This window comes from Platichthys flesus, chromosome 10 (assembly GCF_949316205.1).
Source record: "Platichthys flesus chromosome 10, fPlaFle2.1, whole genome shotgun sequence".
In the NCBI taxonomy this organism is placed as follows: Eukaryota; Metazoa; Chordata; class Actinopteri; order Pleuronectiformes; family Pleuronectidae; genus Platichthys; species Platichthys flesus.
The window spans coordinates 24,667,374-24,685,784 of record NC_084954.1 but is presented as its reverse complement, the minus strand read 5'-3'; the positions used below and the strand labels follow the sequence as shown (position 1 = coordinate 24,685,784).

General features: G+C 43.5%; 17 non-coding genes and 1 pseudogene across 17 annotated transcripts; all 18 read left to right on the top strand.

The window, feature by feature from the left end:
- Nucleotides 1-68: 68 nt before the first annotated feature.
- Nucleotides 69-181, top strand: LOC133963534 (U5 spliceosomal RNA). The gene has a single exon (XR_009923031.1). It is a non-coding gene; the product is annotated as a U5 spliceosomal RNA (small nuclear RNA).
- A 177-nt stretch (nucleotides 182-358) lies between these two features.
- LOC133962890 (U2 spliceosomal RNA) lies at nucleotides 359-550 on the top strand. The gene has a single exon (XR_009922456.1). It is a non-coding gene; the product is annotated as a U2 spliceosomal RNA (small nuclear RNA).
- A 513-nt stretch (nucleotides 551-1,063) lies between these two features.
- Nucleotides 1,064-1,176, top strand: LOC133963715 (U5 spliceosomal RNA). Its single transcript, XR_009923202.1, has one exon. It is a non-coding gene; the product is annotated as a U5 spliceosomal RNA (small nuclear RNA).
- A 177-nt stretch (nucleotides 1,177-1,353) lies between these two features.
- LOC133964264 (U2 spliceosomal RNA) lies at nucleotides 1,354-1,545 on the top strand. Its single transcript, XR_009923727.1, has one exon. It is a non-coding gene; the product is annotated as a U2 spliceosomal RNA (small nuclear RNA).
- A 513-nt stretch (nucleotides 1,546-2,058) lies between these two features.
- LOC133963533 (U5 spliceosomal RNA) lies at nucleotides 2,059-2,171 on the top strand. Its single transcript, XR_009923030.1, has one exon. It is a non-coding gene; the product is annotated as a U5 spliceosomal RNA (small nuclear RNA).
- A 180-nt stretch (nucleotides 2,172-2,351) lies between these two features.
- LOC133962719 (U2 spliceosomal RNA) lies at nucleotides 2,352-2,543 on the top strand. Its single transcript, XR_009922294.1, has one exon. It is a non-coding gene; the product is annotated as a U2 spliceosomal RNA (small nuclear RNA).
- Nucleotides 2,544-3,056: 513 nt separating this feature from the next.
- LOC133963532 (U5 spliceosomal RNA) lies at nucleotides 3,057-3,169 on the top strand. The gene has a single exon (XR_009923029.1). It is a non-coding gene; the product is annotated as a U5 spliceosomal RNA (small nuclear RNA).
- Nucleotides 3,170-3,349: 180 nt separating this feature from the next.
- On the top strand, nucleotides 3,350-3,479 carry LOC133963096 (U2 spliceosomal RNA; annotated as a pseudogene).
- Nucleotides 3,480-3,487: 8 nt separating this feature from the next.
- On the top strand, nucleotides 3,488-3,672 carry LOC133963065 (U2 spliceosomal RNA). Its single transcript, XR_009922603.1, has one exon. It is a non-coding gene; the product is annotated as a U2 spliceosomal RNA (small nuclear RNA).
- Nucleotides 3,673-4,185: 513 nt separating this feature from the next.
- LOC133963691 (U5 spliceosomal RNA) lies at nucleotides 4,186-4,298 on the top strand. The gene has a single exon (XR_009923179.1). It is a non-coding gene; the product is annotated as a U5 spliceosomal RNA (small nuclear RNA).
- A 180-nt stretch (nucleotides 4,299-4,478) lies between these two features.
- On the top strand, nucleotides 4,479-4,670 carry LOC133962718 (U2 spliceosomal RNA). The gene has a single exon (XR_009922293.1). It is a non-coding gene; the product is annotated as a U2 spliceosomal RNA (small nuclear RNA).
- A 513-nt stretch (nucleotides 4,671-5,183) lies between these two features.
- Nucleotides 5,184-5,296, top strand: LOC133963530 (U5 spliceosomal RNA). The gene has a single exon (XR_009923028.1). It is a non-coding gene; the product is annotated as a U5 spliceosomal RNA (small nuclear RNA).
- A 177-nt stretch (nucleotides 5,297-5,473) lies between these two features.
- On the top strand, nucleotides 5,474-5,665 carry LOC133962842 (U2 spliceosomal RNA). The gene has a single exon (XR_009922411.1). It is a non-coding gene; the product is annotated as a U2 spliceosomal RNA (small nuclear RNA).
- Nucleotides 5,666-6,178: 513 nt separating this feature from the next.
- Nucleotides 6,179-6,291, top strand: LOC133963529 (U5 spliceosomal RNA). Its single transcript, XR_009923027.1, has one exon. It is a non-coding gene; the product is annotated as a U5 spliceosomal RNA (small nuclear RNA).
- A 177-nt stretch (nucleotides 6,292-6,468) lies between these two features.
- On the top strand, nucleotides 6,469-6,660 carry LOC133964262 (U2 spliceosomal RNA). Its single transcript, XR_009923725.1, has one exon. It is a non-coding gene; the product is annotated as a U2 spliceosomal RNA (small nuclear RNA).
- A 513-nt stretch (nucleotides 6,661-7,173) lies between these two features.
- On the top strand, nucleotides 7,174-7,286 carry LOC133963527 (U5 spliceosomal RNA). Its single transcript, XR_009923025.1, has one exon. It is a non-coding gene; the product is annotated as a U5 spliceosomal RNA (small nuclear RNA).
- A 5,166-nt stretch (nucleotides 7,287-12,452) lies between these two features.
- LOC133963083 (U2 spliceosomal RNA) lies at nucleotides 12,453-12,641 on the top strand. Its single transcript, XR_009922618.1, has one exon. It is a non-coding gene; the product is annotated as a U2 spliceosomal RNA (small nuclear RNA).
- Nucleotides 12,642-13,154: 513 nt separating this feature from the next.
- On the top strand, nucleotides 13,155-13,267 carry LOC133963526 (U5 spliceosomal RNA). Its single transcript, XR_009923024.1, has one exon. It is a non-coding gene; the product is annotated as a U5 spliceosomal RNA (small nuclear RNA).
- The last annotated feature ends 5,144 nt before the right edge of the window (nucleotides 13,268-18,411 follow it).

Here is an 18,411-nt window from a genome sequence, read left to right as displayed (position 1 = left end):
AGGCCCACCGCGAAGGTGGTGACTGTGACCGAGAGGCTCCACCGCTGCTCTCGAGCAGAGGGCCATGCTGACTCTGGTTTCTCTTCATAACGCACAAGTCTTTCGCCTTTTACTAAAGACTTCCGTGGAGAGGAACAAACATGAGTTGAATCTATTTTTGGCAGGCTTTGCTGTATGGCTGAGCCTTATGAAATTGTGAAAAGTCAAAGAGCTGTCTAGGTCAGCAATCAGGTGTCCACAAAGGAGAGCTTGGGCGGAGGTGATGAGCAGCCATTGTTATGCACACCTACAAACGGGGTACCACAGCAAGGGAGATTTGTGCCAAGAGGTTAGCTTGGACATCCAACACTTGTGGATTATCGCTTCTCGGCCTTTTGGCTAAGATCAAGTGTAGTATCTGTTCTTATCAGTTTAATATCTGATATGTCCTCTATATGAGGACTACATATTAAGCAGATTTTTGGCAAGAGGAGCAGAAATTTGGAGCTTGCTCCCTTCTCTCCGAGCATTGGCCTAGCATTGCAGTGCCGCTGGGCACGGTGTTCTCTGTTCTTACCTTGTAGAAAAGCAAACACTCAAACAATTGTGGAGGTTTTAAGGTGAATTCTACACTGGGTCAATAAAACTGAGGGAATGGCCTGGCAGAGTTTGACAAGTGTGCAAAACTGCTCTGATGACTCACTGCCTTGTAAAGTGATCATGCATGACTCTGCACGGGGTCACAATGAGCATCAACTAGATTCCAAATAGAATCAGAAGCGTTTGTCAAAAACTGAAACGTTTTTTCACTCAACATCTCCTGGGAGACTTGGTGAGAAAGCAGAGTCCGCTTTTGGACCCAATGTAAGTGGTTCAGGGATGTATCGCTTAAAAAGGCTTAAAAGCCAATCACTAGTCAGGGCAGGAGCAAATAAAGCCTTGTATAATTTGTGTTGGCAGATGGGGGCGTGGTGGGAATGTTGTATACTAGAATCTGACATGCGGAAAGCAAAGAGAGGCCCACCGCGAAGGTGGTGACTGTGACCGAGAGCATCCACCGCTGCTCTCGAGCAGAGGGCCATGCTGACTCTGGTTTCTCTTCATAACGCACAAGTCTTTCGCCTTTTACTAAAGACTTCCGTGGAGAGGAACAAACATGAGTTGAATCTATTTTTGGCAGGCTTTGCTGTTTGGCTGAGCCTCATGAAATTGTGAAAAGTCAAAGAGCTGTCTAGGTCAGCAATCAGGTGTCCACAAAGGAGAGCTTGGGCGGAGGTGATGAGCAGCCATTGTTATGCACACCTACAAACGGGGTACCACAGCAAGGGAGATTTGTGCCAAGAGGTTAGCGTGGACATCCAACACTTGTGGATTATCGCTTCTCGGCCTTTTGGCTAAGATCAAGTGTAGTATCTGTTCTTATCAGTTTAATATCTGATATGTCCTCTATATGAGGACTACATATTAAGCAGATTTTTGGCAAGAGGAGCAGAAATTTGGAGCTTGCTCCCTTCTCTCCACGCATCGACCTAGCATTGCAGTGCCGCTGGGAACGGTGCACTCTGTTCTTACCTTGTAGAAAAGCAAACACTCAAACAATTGTGGAGGTTTCAAGGTGAATTCTACACTGGGTCAATGAAACTGAGGGAATGGCCTGGCAGAGTTTGACAAGTGTGCAAAACTGCTCTGATGAATCACTGCCTTGTAAAGTGATCATGCATGACTCTGCACGGGGTCACAATGAGCATCAACTAGATTCCAAATAGAATCAGAAGCGTTTGTCAAAAACTGAAACGTTTTTTCACTCAACATCTCCTGGGAGACTTGGTGAGAAAGCAGAGTCCGCTTTTGGACCCAATGTAAGTGGTTCAGGGATGTATCGCTTAAAAAGGCTTAAAAGCCAATCACTAGTCAGGGCAGGAGCAAATAAAGCCTTGTATAATTTGTGTTGGCAGATGGGGGCGTGGTGGGAATGTTGTATACTAGAATCTGACATGCGGAAAGCAAAGAGAGGCCCACCGCGAAGGTGGTGACTGTGACCGAGAGGCTCCACCGCTGTTCTCGAGCAGAGGGCCATGCTGACTCTGGTTTCTCTTCATAACGCACAAGTCTTTCGCCTTTTACTAAAGACTTCCGTGGAGAGGAACAAACATGAGTTGAATCTATTTTTGGCAGGCTTTGCTGTATGGCTGAGCCTTATGAAATTGTGAAAAGTCAAAGAGCTGTCTAGGTCAGAAATCAAGTGTCCACAAAGGAGAGCTTGGGCGGAGGTGATGAACAGCAGCCATTGTTATGCACACCTACAAACGGGGTACCACAGCAAGGGAAATTTGTGCCAAGAGGTTATGGTGGACATCCAACACTTGTGGATTATCGCTTCTCGGCCTTTTGGCTAAGATCAAGTGTAGTATCTGTTCTTATCAGTTTAATATCTGATATGTCCTCTATATGAGGACTACATATTAAGCAGATATTTGGCAAGAGGAGCAGAAATTTGGAGCTTGCTCCCTTCTCTCCACGCATCGACCTAGCATTGCAGTGCCGCTGGGAACGGTGCACTCTGTTCTTACCTTGTAGAAAAGCAAACACTCAAACAATTGTGGAGGTTTCAAGGTGAATTCGACACTGGGTCAATGAAACTGAGGGAATGGCCTGGCAGAGTTTGACAAGTGTGCAAAACTGCTCTGATGACTCACTGCCTTGTAAAGCGATCATGCATGACTCTGCACGGGGTCACAATGAGCATCAACTAGATTCCAAATAGAATCAGAAGCGTTTGTCAAAAACTGAAACGTTTTTTCACTCAACATCTCCTGGGAGACTTGGTGAGAAAGCAGAGTCCGCTTTTGGACCCAATGTAAGTGGTTCAGGGATGTATCGCTTAAAAAGGCTTAAAAGCCAATCACTAGTCAGGGCAGGAGCAAATAAAGCCTTGTATAATTTGTGTTGGCAGATGGGGGCGTGGTGGGAATGTTGTATACTAGAATCTGACATGCGGAAAGCAAAGAGAGGCCCACCGCGAAGGTGGTGACTGTGACCGAGAGGCTCCACCGCTGCTCTCGAGCAGAGGGCCATGCTGACTCTGGTTTCTCTTCATAACGCACAAGTCTTTCGCCTTTTACTAAAGACTTCCGTGGAGAGGAACAAACATGAGTTGAATCTATTTTTGGCAGGCTTTGCTGTATGGCTGAGCCTTATGAAAATGTGAAAAGTCAAAGAGCTGTCTAGGTCAGAAATCAAGTGTCCACAAAGGAGAGCTTGGGCGGAGGTGATGAGCAGCAGCCATTGTTGCGCACACCTACAAACGGGGTACCACAGCAAGGGAGATTTGTGCCAAGAGGTTAGAGTGGACATCCAACACTTGTGGATTATCGCTTCTCGGCCTTTTGGCTAAGATCAAGTGTAGTATCTGTTCTTATCAGTATTCTGGAGGTCTTAAGATGTGGAGAGATGATGATCTTTGTAATGTAAAGTATTGTACTGCTCATGAGTGAATTAAATAAAAAAAAAAAATTCCAAAAAAAAAAAAAAAAAAAAAATCTGTTCTTATCAGTTTAATAACTGATATGTCCTCTATATGAGGACTACATATTAAGCAGATTTTTGGCAAGAGGAGCAGAAATTTGGAGCTTGCTCCCTTCTCTCCGAGCATTGGCCTAGCATTGCAGTGCCGCTGGGAACGGTGCACTCTTTTCTTACCTTGTAGAAAAGCAAACACTCAAACAATTGTGGAGGTTTCAAGGTGAATTCTACACTGGGTCAATGAAACTGAGGGAATGGCCTGGCAGAGTTTGACAAGTGTGCAAAACTGCTCTTATGACTCACTGCCTTGTGAAGTGATTATGCATGACTCTGCACGGGGTCACAATGAGCATCAACTGGATTCCAAATAGAATCAGAAGCATTTGTCAAAAACTGAAACGTGTTTTCACTCAACATCTCCTGGGAGACTTGGTGAGAAAGCAGAGTCCGCTTTTGGACCCAATGTAAGTGGTTCAGGGATGTATCGCTTAAAAAGGCTTAAAAGCCAATCACTAGTCAGGGCAGGACCAAATAAAGCCTTGTATAATTTGTGTTGGCAGATGGGGGCGTGGTGGACTGTTGTATACTAGAATCTGACATGCGGAAAGCAAAGAGAAACCCCACCGCGAAGGTGGTGACTGTGACCGAGAGGCTCCAACGCTGCTCTCGAGCAGAGGGCCATGCTGACTCTGGTTTCTCTTCATAACGCACAAGTCTTTCGCCTTTTACTAAAGACTTCCGTGGAGAGGAACAAACATGAGTTGAATCTATTTTTGGCACGCTTTGCTGTATGGCTGAGCCTTATGAAATTGTGAAAAGTCAAAGAGCTGTCTAGGTCAGAAATCAAGTGTCCACAAAGGAGAGCTTGGGCGGAGGTGATGAACAGCAGCCATTGTTATGCACACCTACAAACGGGGTACCACAGCAAGGGAAATTTGTGCCAAGAGGTTAGCGTGGACATCCAACACTTGTGGATTATCGCTTCTCGGCCTTTTGGCTAAGATCAAGTGTAGTATCTGTTCTTATCAGTTTAATATCTGATATGTCCTCTATATGAGGACTACATATTAAGCAGATATTTGGCAAGAGGAGCAGAAATTTGGAGCTTGCTCCCTTCTCTCCACGCATCGACCTAGCATTGCAGTGCCGCTGGGAACGGTGCACTCTGTTCTTACCTTGTAGAAAAGCAAACACTCAAACAATTGTGGAGGTTTCAAGGTGAATTCTACACTGGGTCAATGAAACTGAGGGAATGGCCTGGCAGAGTTTGACAAGTGTGCAAAACTGCTCTGATGACTCACTGCCTTGTGAAGCGATTATGCATGAATCTCCACGGGGTCACAATGAGCATCAACTGGATTCCAAATAGAATCAGAAGCATTTGTCAAAAACTGAAACGTGTTTTCACTCAACATCTCCTGGGAGACTATGTGAGAAAGCAGAGTCCGCTTTTGGACCCAATGTAAGTGGTTCAGGGATGTATTGCTTAAAAAGGCTTAAAAGCCAATCACTAGTCAGGGCAGGAGCAAATAAAGCCTTGTATAATTTGTGTTGGCAGATGGGGGCGTGGTGGGAATGTTGTATACTAGAATCTGACATGCGGAAAGCAAAGAGAGGCCCACCGCGAAGGTGGTGACTGTGACCGAGAGGCTCCACCGCTGCTCTCGAGCAGAGGGCCATGCTGACTCTGGTTTCTCTTCATAACGCACAAGTCTTTCGCCTTTTACTAAAGACTTCCGTGGAGAGGAACAAACATGAGTTGAATCTATTTTTGGCAGGCTTTGCTGTATGGCTGAGCCTTATGAAATTGTGAAAAGTCAAAGAGCTGTCTAGGTCAGCAATCAAGTGTCCACAAAGGAGAGCTTGGGCGGAGGTAATGAGCAGCCATTGTTATGCACACCTACAAACGGGGTACCACAGCAAGGGAGATTTGTGCCAAGAGGTTAGCTTGGACATCCAACACTTGTGGATTATCGCTTCTCGGCCTTTTGGCTAAGATCAAGTGTAGTATCTGTTCTTATCAGTTTAATATCTGATATGTCCTCTATATGAGGACTACATATTAAGCAGATTTTTGGCAAGAGGAGCAGAAATTTGGAGCTTGCTCCCTTCTCTCCGAGCATTGGCCTAGCATTGCAGTGCCGCTGGGCACGGTGCTCTCTGTTCTTACCTTGTAGAAAAGCAAACACTCAAACAATTGTGGAGGTTTTAAGGTGAATTCTACACTGGGTCAATAAAACTGAGGGAATGGCCTGGCAGAGTTTGACAAGTGTGCAAAACTGCTCTGATGACTCACTGCCTTGTGAAGCGATTATGCATGAATCTGCACGGGGTCACAATGAGCATCAACTGGATTCCAAATAGAATCAGAAGCATTTGTCAAAAACTGAAACGTGTTTTCACTCAACATCTCCTGGGAGACTTGGTGAGAAAGCAGAGTCCGCTTTTGGACCCAATGTAAGTGGTTCAGGGATGTATTGCTTAAAAAGGCTTAAAAGCCAATCACTAGTCAGGGCAGGAGCAAATAAAGCCTTGTATAATTTGTGTTGGCAGATGGGGGCGTGGTGGGAATGTTGTATACTAGAATCTGACATGCGGAAAGCAAAGAGAGGCCCACCGCGAAGGTGGTGACTGTGACCGAGAGGCTCCACCGCTGCTCTCGAGCAGAGGGCCATGCTGACTCTGGTTTCTCTTCATAACGCACAAGTCTTTCGCCTTTTACTAAAGACTTCCGTGGAGAGGAACAAACATGAGTTGAATCTATTTTTGGCAGGCTTTGCTGTATGGCTGAGCCTTATGAAATTGTGAAAAGTCAAAGAGCTGTCTAGGTCAGCAATCAGGTGTCCACAAAGGAGAGCTTGGGCGGAGGTGATGAGCAGCCATTGTTATGCACACCTACAAACGGGGTACCACAGCAAGGGAGATTTGTGCCAAGAGGTTGCCTTGGACATCCAACACTTGTGGATTATCGCTTCTCGGCCTTTTGGCTAAGATCAAGTGTAGTATCTGTTCTTATCAGTTTAATATCTGATATGTCCTCTATATGAGGACTACATATTAAGCAGATTTTTGGCAAGAGGAGCAGAAATTTGGAGCTTGCTCCCTTCTCTCCACGCATCGACCTAGCATTGCAGTGCCGCTGGGAACGGTGCACTCTGTTCTTACCTTGTAGAAAAGCAAACACTCAAACAATTGTGGAGGTTTCAAGGTGAATTCTACACTGGGTCAATGAAACTGAGGGAATGGCCTGGCAGAGTTTGACAAGTGTGCAAAACTGCTCTGATGACTCACTGCCTTGTGAAGCGATTATGCATGAATCTCCACGGGGTCACAATGAGCATCAACTGGATTCCAAATAGAATCAGAAGCATTTGTCAAAAACTGAAACGTGTTTTCACTCAACATCTCCTGGGAGACTTGGTGAGAAAGCAGAGTCCGCTTTTGGACCCAATGTAAGTGGTTCAGGGATGTATTGCTTAAAAAGGCTTAAAAGCCAATCACTAGTCAGGGCAGGAGCAAATAAAGCCTTGTATAATTTGTGTTGGCAGATGGGGGCGTGGTGGGAATGTTGTATACTAGAATCTGACATGCGGAAAGCAAAGAGAGGCCCACCGCGAAGGTGGTGACTGTGACCGAGAGGCTCCACCGCTGCTCTCGAGCAGAGGGCCATGCTGACTCTGGTTTCTCTTCATAACGCACAAGTCTTTCGCCTTTTACTAAAGACTTCCGTGGAGAGGAACAAACATGAGTTGAATCTATTTTTGGCAGGCTTTGCTGTATGGCTGAGCCTTATGAAATTGTGAAAAGTCAAAGAGCTGTCTAGGTCAGCAATCAAGTGTCCACAAAGGAGAGCTTGGGCGGAGGTAATGAGCAGCCATTGTTATGCACACCTACAAACGGGGTACCACAGCAAGGGAGATTTGTGCCAAGAGGTTAGCTTGGACATCCAACACTTGTGGATTATCGCTTCTCGGCCTTTTGGCTAAGATCTAGCCAGGTGAGAAGGGTTTGCGGACGTGGATTGTCATAATGACGTCAGCAACAGTTTCACAGCAGGGACTTCCCGTGCTGAAAAATACTTTGAGATTCATTTGGAAGAGTACTGAAGTTTTTTTGGATAGGAGAGAATTTGGAGTTAATATTCTTTTTGGAGCCTTGTCCCTCAAGATAGATGACCTCCTCTGCTTGCAGAGAAATGCCACCGACCGTTTTTTTGATGTTACGTTCTATAATCTCACCAAGATGGAGGAAACGAAAAGGTTGGCTGATCGTTTGGCTGATGGACCACTGAGGGAGTACCAGATTCAAAGCCTTTGCCGAACTGGTGAGCGTGTTATCACAATTCATAACTATAATCCCTGGGTAACTGAAGAAGCAACCAGATACTTCCTTTCTAAGCATGTGACAGTGATTTCGAGCATGAGGGAAATCAGGGACTCTCTTGACGTTTGGACTGGAAAAAGACAATGTCGTGTGCGGCTGAAGGATGACCCAGATGGTCACGATGGCTACCACCACCCCCCTGCCTCCTTCACCATAGGCACAAATAGAGGATATCTGTACTACTCGGGCCAGCCTATTTACTGCAGAAAATGCACAGACTTTGGTCACACGGCAGAATCCTGCACGCAGGTGAGGTGCAGAAATTGCAAGGGTCTAGGACACAAAATGGGGACTTGTGACCGTTCCAGAAAATGCAATCTTTGTGGGTCTGAAGGACATTTATTTAAGCACTGCCCTGAGGTCCGCTCCTCCTATGCAAGCATTGTAAGGCGACCAATGTGCGAAGATCCTGATGCCTCCTCCCTGAGAGCAATTAACGAGGTAATTGATCAAATGTTTGTGGACAATGAGATTGAGGCAAATGTGGTTGATCCACCTGAACGAGCACCTCCCCCAGAGAAGAAGAAGGGGGAGGAGACTACAACCTCAGAGGAGAGCCAACCTGTTCCTGAGTGGACCACAGTGGAAAGCAGGGGAGGCAAGGGGAAAAAAAGGAGGATCGAGACAAGCGCTGTGCCCCTGGGAGTGGATAGCGTGTTCAGTGTTCTTTCTGAGGTTGTGGAGGAGTCGCAGGAGGAAGGGGAGATGGAGGGGCTGCAGGTGAACAGCGATCAGGATGTGAAGGCTGCTGCCAGGGTGGATGGGCTGGAGGGTGGAGAACATGGACAAATTCCAGTGCAGACTGAGGTGACAGACTCTGACGGCAGCATGCCCCCGTCCGGGTGTGTCCTGGTGGAGTCCCTGGCTCCGAACAACTCTGACAGGGATTTGGTTTCAGAGCAATGCTCATTGCTTCCAGAGGGTAATACCCCCAACTCAGGGCACGCGGTGCCCGAGGAAAAGACACATAGGGAAGGCATTGAATTTGACTGTGAAGTTGAAAATTAGAGAAAACACAGTGTCTCGTCTTTGATGGTTTGTTTGTTTGTTTTGTTTTTTGTCTCATTCCTCATTTACCAGAATGTCCTCATTACATATAGTTTCCATAAATGTTAGAGGTTTGAGGAACAAGGCCAAAAGGGAAGTGGTCTTTTCTCATTTATGTTCAATCAACTTTTCTTTATGCCTTTTGCAAGAGGTCCACTTGAAAAATGAAGACGACATGAACCTATTCTCAAAAGAGTGGACCAAAGGTGAATCTAGGTGGAGCATTGGGGGGGTCCATTCATCTGGGGTGGGAACACTATGTGGGAATAATGAAGTCCAAGTGGTTGGCAGTTTTTCAGTGGTACAGGGGAGGGTTTTGGTAACAGATATTGACTGGAAGGGAAAGGGGTTAAGAGTTATTAACATATATGCCCACTCTTCTCCAAAGGAGAGAAGGGAGCTTTTTCTTAGTCTTGACACTGCTTTCATGACCAACCGCCATGTGGTAATTGGAGGAGACTTCAATTCCCAAAGTGAGGGCAGCAAGGCCGAGGCCAGTTTAATAAATATTGTTACAAAGTATAATTTGGTGGATTCATATAAAAAAGCTAACCCAGACGATCTTGGCTTCACATGGTCAAATAGTAGAGGGGCGAAGAGTAGGATAGACTATATATTTTGTCCGGTAGAATTTCAGGTGACAGGGGCGAAAGTATCACCAGTTTTTTACACAGATCACAACATGCTCTCAGTAAAACTAACCTCAATGATGATCAAAAATGGTAAAGGGTATTGGAAATTAAACAACAATATTCTAGAGCTCCAGCAGTTTAGGGTAGCATTAAAGTGTTTTCTAAAAGATTGCTTTCATATGAGAGTATTTTATGAAAATGTCTGTGAATGGTGGGAAAGCACAAAGCTGCGTATTAGATACTACACACAGAATTACTCAAAAGAATCAAGGAAAGAGGAATTTAAATTATACTACCGACTGCAAAAAGCCATAAATAAATTAATGGAACAGAGAAATGCAGGTGGACAAATTGATAAGGACTTGCTGAAACATTTGCAAGATAAACAGAGGTTATTTTTTCACAACAGAGCAGAGGCCTATAAATTCCGGTGTCTTAGAGAGAAGTGGGAGAGTGACGAAAAGTGTTCTCCCTACTTCTTTAGACAGTCCAAAGCACAGGCAAAGAGGAGGAGCATAGTTTCCGTTTTAAATGAAACAGGTGAGGAGATTAACGATCCTGATGGGATTGCTCAAGTTATCTCTAATCATTTTTCTACGTTTTTTAAAGCAGAAAAGGTTGACTACATGAAAGGTCCAACATTGTTAGACAATATAGACAGATTCATACCTGAAGATCTGAGAACAGAGCTAGATAAAGATTTTACTTTAGAAGAAATCCTGAGGGCAACCATGTCTTTGAAAAAGGGCAAGGTGCCAGGAATAGATGGGATCACAAAAGAATTTTATATAATATTTTGGGAAGACATTGGGTCATGGCTGTTAGAGTTGTTCACTTATATATGTACATCTGGGATTATGGGGGAATCCATGAGAAAAGGGGTGATATCCCTGCTGTTTAAAAAAGGTGATGTCAACAAAATATCAAACTACAGGCCTCTAACAATGCTTTGTACAGATTATAAGATTTTTAGTAAGGTTTTGACAAACCGTTTGGTGTCAGCTCTACCCTTAATCATCGGCTCAGATCAGACATGTGCAGTACCTGGCAGGCAACTAAACTGGAATTTACAAATGCATAGAGATATACTATCTTATTCTCAGGACAGAAATATACCACTAATTGTCCTCAGTCTTGACCAGGAAAAAGCCTTTGACAGAGTTGATCACAATTTTTTGTTTAGGACACTAAAGAAATTTGGCTTCGGTGCTAGATTCAGGAGTTGGTTGAGGATTTTATACACAGAAGTCGGAAGCAGTGTTAATGTTAATGGCAACCTTGGTGAATTCTTTAAACAAACCAGAGGGGTCAGACAGGGATGTCCAGCATCAGCCCCCTTGTATGTGCTATTCATTGAAACGCTGGCATGTGCAATCAGGAAAAATGTTAACATCAAGGGTATACAGCTGCCTGGTGGTGAATCCTTGACCATATCCCAGTATGCAGATGACACTGTACTGTATTTAAAAGATGATTTCTGTCTGCGCGAAGCTATGCAGGTCATCGACACATTCTCAGTTGCTTCTGGTTCTAGAGTCAATACAGGAAAATCCCAAATCAAATACTTTGGAAAGTGGAAGGACAGAGTTGATAACCCTTTAGGGTTCTCTCTGTGTGCGGGGCCAATGACTTTACTGGGAATATCCTTTGGAAATAACAATGATGGAGAAACTAATTGGGAGACAAAATTGGGAAAAGTGCTGAAAAAACTAAATATGTGGAAATTAAGAAGGCTGTCCATTAGTGGTAAGATTTTGGTTATTAAATCTGATTTATTGCCGACATTACTTCATGTGGCTTATATTTTCCCCATGCCGGCTTTAGTTTGTTTAAAACTTCAAAAATCTCTGTTTCAGTTCATATGGGGAGGGTATGAATACATTAAAAGAGCTACAATGTATCAGCCGGTCGAAAGAGGTGGTAGGGACATGCCAAATTTAGGTTTGAAGTTCAAAGTTTTGTTTTTTTCAAATACATGTAGAATAATGTTAAACCCACCTGAACACAAATGCCAACCATTGATTAAATTCTGGCTCTCTATCCATCTGAGACCTCTTGTGGCGAAATGGGAAAACAGTTTTCCGAAAGCAGAGGTCATGCCAGATCATTATAAAAAAATGATAAGTTGGGCAAAGAAATACAAGGAGTGTTGGAAAAGAGATTCAGTAGTTAATCACAAAAAGCTGTATGAAACGTTGATTGCTAAGTTTGACCCTAAAGATGGTTTGCATGTTCATAGTGACGTGTGGAGAAGAACCCAATGCAAGAGTCTAGAAAACAGATTAAGAGATTTTAATTGGTTGGTGCTTCATAGGAAATTACCTGTGAGGAATACTCTATTTAATCATGATTTAACATTAAATAGGATATGCCCAAGACGTGGATGCAATGGGGTAGAAACCGTGGAACATGCATTATTTGAATGTCCCTTTGCAAAACAATTGTGGAAGAAATTGGGCCAAAGATTCGGGTTTCTAAAAGAGGTGAATTGGGAAAAAGTTCTGTTCATGGATTTTAGTTTAGAGGGGGACAAAGGTGTGTGCAAAGCCTTAGAACTTACATCAATTGTGAAGGCTAAGTTATGGGAGGTAAGAGGTAGTATAATAAATGAGACGGAAAAGTGGTCGATAGAAAACACTACACACAGTATTGAAGACATTATGCGGCGAAAACTTAAATTGGAGGCGAGCAAATGGGGCATCGACTCAATTAAAGATCGATGGAAAATTATTTTTGACAATCTGTAGACTGAACTCATGAAAGAGTCTTTTATTGTACCTCCTCTTATTTTCTTTTAGTCCGATAGAATTCTGGAGGTCTTAAGATGTGGAGAGATGATGATCTTTGTAATGTAAAGTATTGTACTGCTCATGAGTGAATTAAATAAAAAAAAATTCCAAAAAAAAAAAAAAAAAAAAAAAAAATCTGTTCTTATCAGTTTAATATCTGATATGTCCTCTATATGAGGACTACATATTAAGCAGATTTTTGGCAAGAGGAGCAGAAATTTGGAGCTTGCTCCCTTCTCTCCGAGCATTGGCCTAGCATTGCAGTGCCGCTGGGCACGGTGCTCTCTGTTCTTACCTTGTAGAAAAGCAAACACTCAAACAATTGTGGAGGTTTTAAGGTGAATTCTACACTGGGTCAATAAAACTGAGGGAATGGCCTGGCAGAGTTTGACAAGTGTGCAAAACTGCTCTGATGACTCACTGCCTTGTGAAGCGATTATGCATGAATCTGCACGGGGTCACAATGAGCATCAACTGGATTCCAAATAGAATCAGAAGCATTTGTCAAAAACTGAAACGTGTTTTCACTCAACATCTCCTGGGAGACCTGGTGAGAAAGCAGAGTCCGCTTTTGGACCCAATGTAAGTGGTTCAGGGATGTATTGCTTAAAAAGGCTTAAAAGCCAATCACTAGTCAGGGCAGGAGCAAATAAAGCCTTGTATAATTTGTGTTGGCAGATGGGGGCGTGGTGGGAATGTTGTATACTAGAATCTGACATGCGGAAAGCAAAGAGAGGCCCACCGCGAAGGTGGTGACTGTGACCGAGAGGCTCCACCGCTGCTCTCGAGCAGAGGGCCATGCTGACTCTGGTTTCTCTTCATAACGCACAAGTCTTTCGCCTTTTACTAAAGACTTCCGTGGAGAGGAACAAACATGAGTTGAATCTATTTTTGGCAGGCTTTGCTGTATGGCTGAGCCTTATGAAATTGTGAAAAGTCAAAGAGCTGTCTAGGTCAGCAATCAGGTGTCCACAAAGGAGAGCTTGGGCGGAGGTGATGAGCAGCCATTGTTATGCACACCTACAAACGGGGTACCACAGCAAGGGAGATTTGTGCCAAGAGGTTGGCTTGGACATCCAACACTTGTGGATTATCGCTTCTCGGCCTTTTGGCTAAGATCTAGCCAGGTGAGAAGGGTTTGCGGACGTGGATTGTCATAATGACGTCAGCAACAGTTTCACAGCAGGGACTTCCCGTGCTGAAAAATACTTTGAGATTCATTTGGAAGAGTACTGAAGTTTTTTTGGATAGGAGAGAATTTGGAGTTAATATTCTTTTTGGAGCCTTGTCCCTCAAGATAGATGACCTCCTCTGCTTGCAGAGAAATGCCACCGACCGTTTTTTTGATGTTACGTTCTATAATCTCACCAAGATGGAGGAAACGAAAAGGTTGGCTGATCGTTTGGCTGATGGACCACTGAGGGAGTACCAGATTCAAAGCCTTTGCCGAACTGGTGAGCGTGTTATCACAATTCATAACTATAATCCCTGGGTAACTGAAGAAGCAACCAGATACTTCCTTTCTAAGCATGTGACAGTGATTTCGAGCATGAGGGAAATCAGGGACTCTCTTGACGTTTGGACTGGAAAAAGACAATGTCGTGTGCGGCTGAAGGATGACCCAGATGGTCACGATGGCTACCACCACCCCCCTGCCTCCTTCACCATAGGCACAAATAGAGGATATCTGTACTACTCGGGCCAGCCTATTTACTGCAGAAAATGCACAGACTTTGGTCACACGGCAGAATCCTGCACGCAGGTGAGGTGCAGAAATTGCAAGGGTCTAGGACACAAAATGGGGACTTGTGACCGTTCCAGAAAATGCAATCTTTGTGGGTCTGAAGGACATTTATTTAAGCACTGCCCTGAGGTCCGCTCCTCCTATGCAAGCATTGTAAGGCGACCAATGTGCGAAGATCCTGATGCCTCCTCCCTGAGAGCAATTAACGAGGTAATTGATCAAATGTTTGTGGACAATGAGATTGAGGCAAATGTGGTTGATCCACCTGAACGAGCACCTCCCCCAGAGAAGAAGAAGGGGGAGGAGACTACAACCTCAGAGGAGAGCCAACCTGTTCCTGAGTGGACCACAGTGGAAAGCAGGGGAGGCAAGGGGAAAAAAAGGAGGATCGAGACAAGCGCTGTGCCCCTGGGAGTGGATAGCGTGTTCAGTGTTCTTTCTGAGGTTGTGGAGGAGTCGCAGGAGGAAGGGGAGATGGAGGGGCTGCAGGTGAACAGCGATCAGGATGTGAAGGCTGCTGCCAGGGTGGATGGGCTGGAGGGTGGAGAACATGGACAAATTCCAGTGCAGACTGAGGTGACAGACTCTGACGGCAGCATGCCCCCGTCCGGGTGTGTCCTGGTGGAGTCCCTGGCTCCGAACAACTCTGACAGGGATTTGGTTTCAGAGCAATGCTCATTGCTTCCAGAGGGTAATACCCCCAACTCAGGGCACGCGGTGCCCGAGGAAAAGACACATAGGGAAGGCATTGAATTTGACTGTGAAGTTGAAAATTAGAGAAAACACAGTGTCTCGTCTTTGATGGTTTGTTTGTTTGTTTTGTTTTTTGTCTCATTCCTCATTTACCAGAATGTCCTCATTACATATAGTTTCCATAAATGTTGGAGGTTTGAGGAACAAGGCCAAAAGGGAAGTGGTCTTTTCTCATTTATGTTCAATCAACTTTTCTTTATGCCTTTTGCAAGAGGTCCACTTGAAAAATGAAGACGACATGAACCTATTCTCAAAAGAGTGGACCAAAGGTGAATCTAGGTGGAGCATTGGGGGGGTCCATTCATCTGGGGTGGGAACACTATGTGGGAATAATGAAGTCCAAGTGGTTGGCAGTTTTTCAGTGGTACAGGGGAGGGTTTTGGTAACAGATATTGACTGGAAGGGAAAGGGGTTAAGAGTTATTAACATATATGCCCACTCTTCTCCAAAGGAGAGAAGGGAGCTTTTTCTTAGTCTTGACACTGCTTTCATGACCAACCGCCATGTGGTAATTGGAGGAGACTTCAATTCCCAAAGTGAGGGCAGCAAGGCCGAGGCCAGTTTAATAAATATTGTTACAAAGTATAATTTGGTGGATTCATATAAAAAAGCTAACCCAGACGATCTTGGCTTCACATGGTCAAATAGTAGAGGGGCGAAGAGTAGGATAGACTATATATTTTGTCCGGTAGAATTTCAGGTGACAGGGGCGAAAGTATCACCAGTTTTTTACACAGATCACAACATGCTCTCAGTAAAACTAACCTCAATGATGATCAAAAATGGTAAAGGGTATTGGAAATTAAACAACAATATTCTAGAGCTCCAGCAGTTTAGGGTAGCATTAAAGTGTTTTCTAAAAGATTGCTTTCATATGAGAGTATTTTATGAAAATGTCTGTGAATGGTGGGAAAGCACAAAGCTGCGTATTAGATACTACACACAGAATTACTCAAAAGAATCAAGGAAAGAGGAATTTAAATTATACTACCGACTGCAAAAAGCCATAAATAAATTAATGGAACAGAGAAATGCAGGTGGACAAATTGATAAGGACTTGCTGAAACATTTGCAAGATAAACAGAGGTTATTTTTTCACAACAGAGCAGAGGCCTATAAATTCCGGTGTCTTAGAGAGAAGTGGGAGAGTGACGAAAAGTGTTCTCCCTACTTCTTTAGACAGTCCAAAGCACAGGCAAAGAGGAGGAGCATAGTTTCCGTTTTAAATGAAACAGGTGAGGAGATTAACGATCCTGATGGGATTGCTCAAGTTATCTCTAATCATTTTTCTACGTTTTTTAAAGCAGAAAAGGTTGACTACATGAAAGGTCCAACATTGTTAGACAATATAGACAGATTCATACCTGAAGATCTGAGAACAGAGCTAGATAAAGATTTTACTTTAGAAGAAATCCTGAGGGCAACCATGTCTTTGAAAAAGGGCAAGGTGCCAGGAATAGATGGGATCACAAAAGAATTTTATATAATATTTTGGGAAGACATTGGGTCATGGCTGTTAGAGTTGTTCACTTATATATGTACATCTGGGATTATGGGGGAATCCATGAGAAAAGGGGTGATATCCCTGCTGTTTAAAAAAGGTGATGTCAACAAAATATCAAACTACAGGCCTCTAACAATGCTTTGTACAGATTATAAGATTTTTAGTAAGGTTTTGACAAACCGTTTGGTGTCAGCTCTACCCTTAATCATCGGCTCAGATCAGACATGTGCAGTACCTGGCAGGCAACTAAACTGGAATTTACAAATGCATAGAGATATACTATCTTATTCTCAGGACAGAAATATACCACTAATTGTCCTCAGTCTTGACCAGGAAAAAGCCTTTGACAGAGTTGATCACAATTTTTTGTTTAGGACACTAAAGAAATTTGGCTTCGGTGCTAGATTCAGGAGTTGGTTGAGGATTTTATACACAGAAGTCGGAAGCAGTGTTAATGTTAATGGCAACCTTGGTGAATTCTTTAAACAAACCAGAGGGGTCAGACAGGGATGTCCAGCATCAGCCCCCTTGTATGTGCTATTCATTGAAACGCTGGCATGTGCAATCAGGAAAAATGTTAACATCAAGGGTATACAGCTGCCTGGTGGTGAATCCTTGACCATATCCCAGTATGCAGATGACACTGTACTGTATTTAAAAGATGATTTCTGTCTGCGCGAAGCTATGCAGGTCATCGACACATTCTCAGTTGCTTCTGGTTCTAGAGTCAATACAGGAAAATCCCAAATCAAATACTTTGGAAAGTGGAAGGACAGAGTTGATAACCCTTTAGGGTTCTCTCTGTGTGCGGGGCCAATGACTTTACTGGGAATATCCTTTGGAAATAACAATGATGGAGAAACTAATTGGGAGACAAAATTGGGAAAAGTGCTGAAAAAACTAAATATGTGGAAATTAAGAAGGCTGTCCATTAGTGGTAAGATTTTGGTTATTAAATCTGATTTATTGCCGACATTACTTCATGTGGCTTATATTTTCCCCATGCCGGCTTTAGTTTGTTTAAAACTTCAAAAATCTCTGTTTCAGTTCATATGGGGAGGGTATGAATACATTAAAAGAGCTACAATGTATCAGCCGGTCGAAAGAGGTGGTAGGGACATGCCAAATTTAGGTTTGAAGTTCAAAGTTTTGTTTTTTTCAAATACATGTAGAATAATGTTAAACCCACCTGAACACAAATGCCAACCATTGATTAAATTCTGGCTCTCTATCCATCTGAGACCTCTTGTGGCGAAATGGGAAAACAGTTTTCCGAAAGCAGAGGTCATGCCAGATCATTATAAAAAAATGATAAGTTGGGCAAAGAAATACAAGGAGTGTTGGAAAAGAGATTCAGTAGTTAATCACAAAAAGCTGTATGAAACGTTGATTGCTAAGTTTGACCCTAAAGATGGTTTGCATGTTCATAGTGACGTGTGGAGAAGAACCCAATGCAAGAGTCTAGAAAACAGATTAAGAGATTTTAATTGGTTGGTGCTTCATAGGAAATTACCTGTGAGGAATACTCTATTTAATCATGATTTAACATTAAATAGGATATGCCCAAGACGTGGATGCAATGGGGTAGAAACCGTGGAACATGCATTATTTGAATGTCCTTTTGCAAAACAATTGTGGAAGAAATTGGGCCAAAGATTCGGGTTTCTAAAAGAGGTGAATTGGGAAAAAGTTCTGTTCATGGATTTTAGTTTAGAGGGGGACAAAGGTGTGTGCAAAGCCTTAGAACTTACATCAATTGTGAAGGCTAAGTTATGGGAGGTAAGAGGTAGTATAATAAATGAGACGGAAAAGTGGTCGATAGAAAACACTACACACAGTATTGAAGACATTATGCGGCGAAAACTTAAATTGGAGGCGAGCAAATGGGGCATCGACTCAATTAAAGATCGATGGAAAATTATTTTTGACAATCTGTAGACTGAACTCATGAAAGAGTCTTTTATTGTACCTCCTCTTATTTTCTTTTAGTCCGATAGAATTCTGGAGGTCTTAAGATGTGGAGAGATGATGATCTTTGTAATGTAAAGTATTGTACTG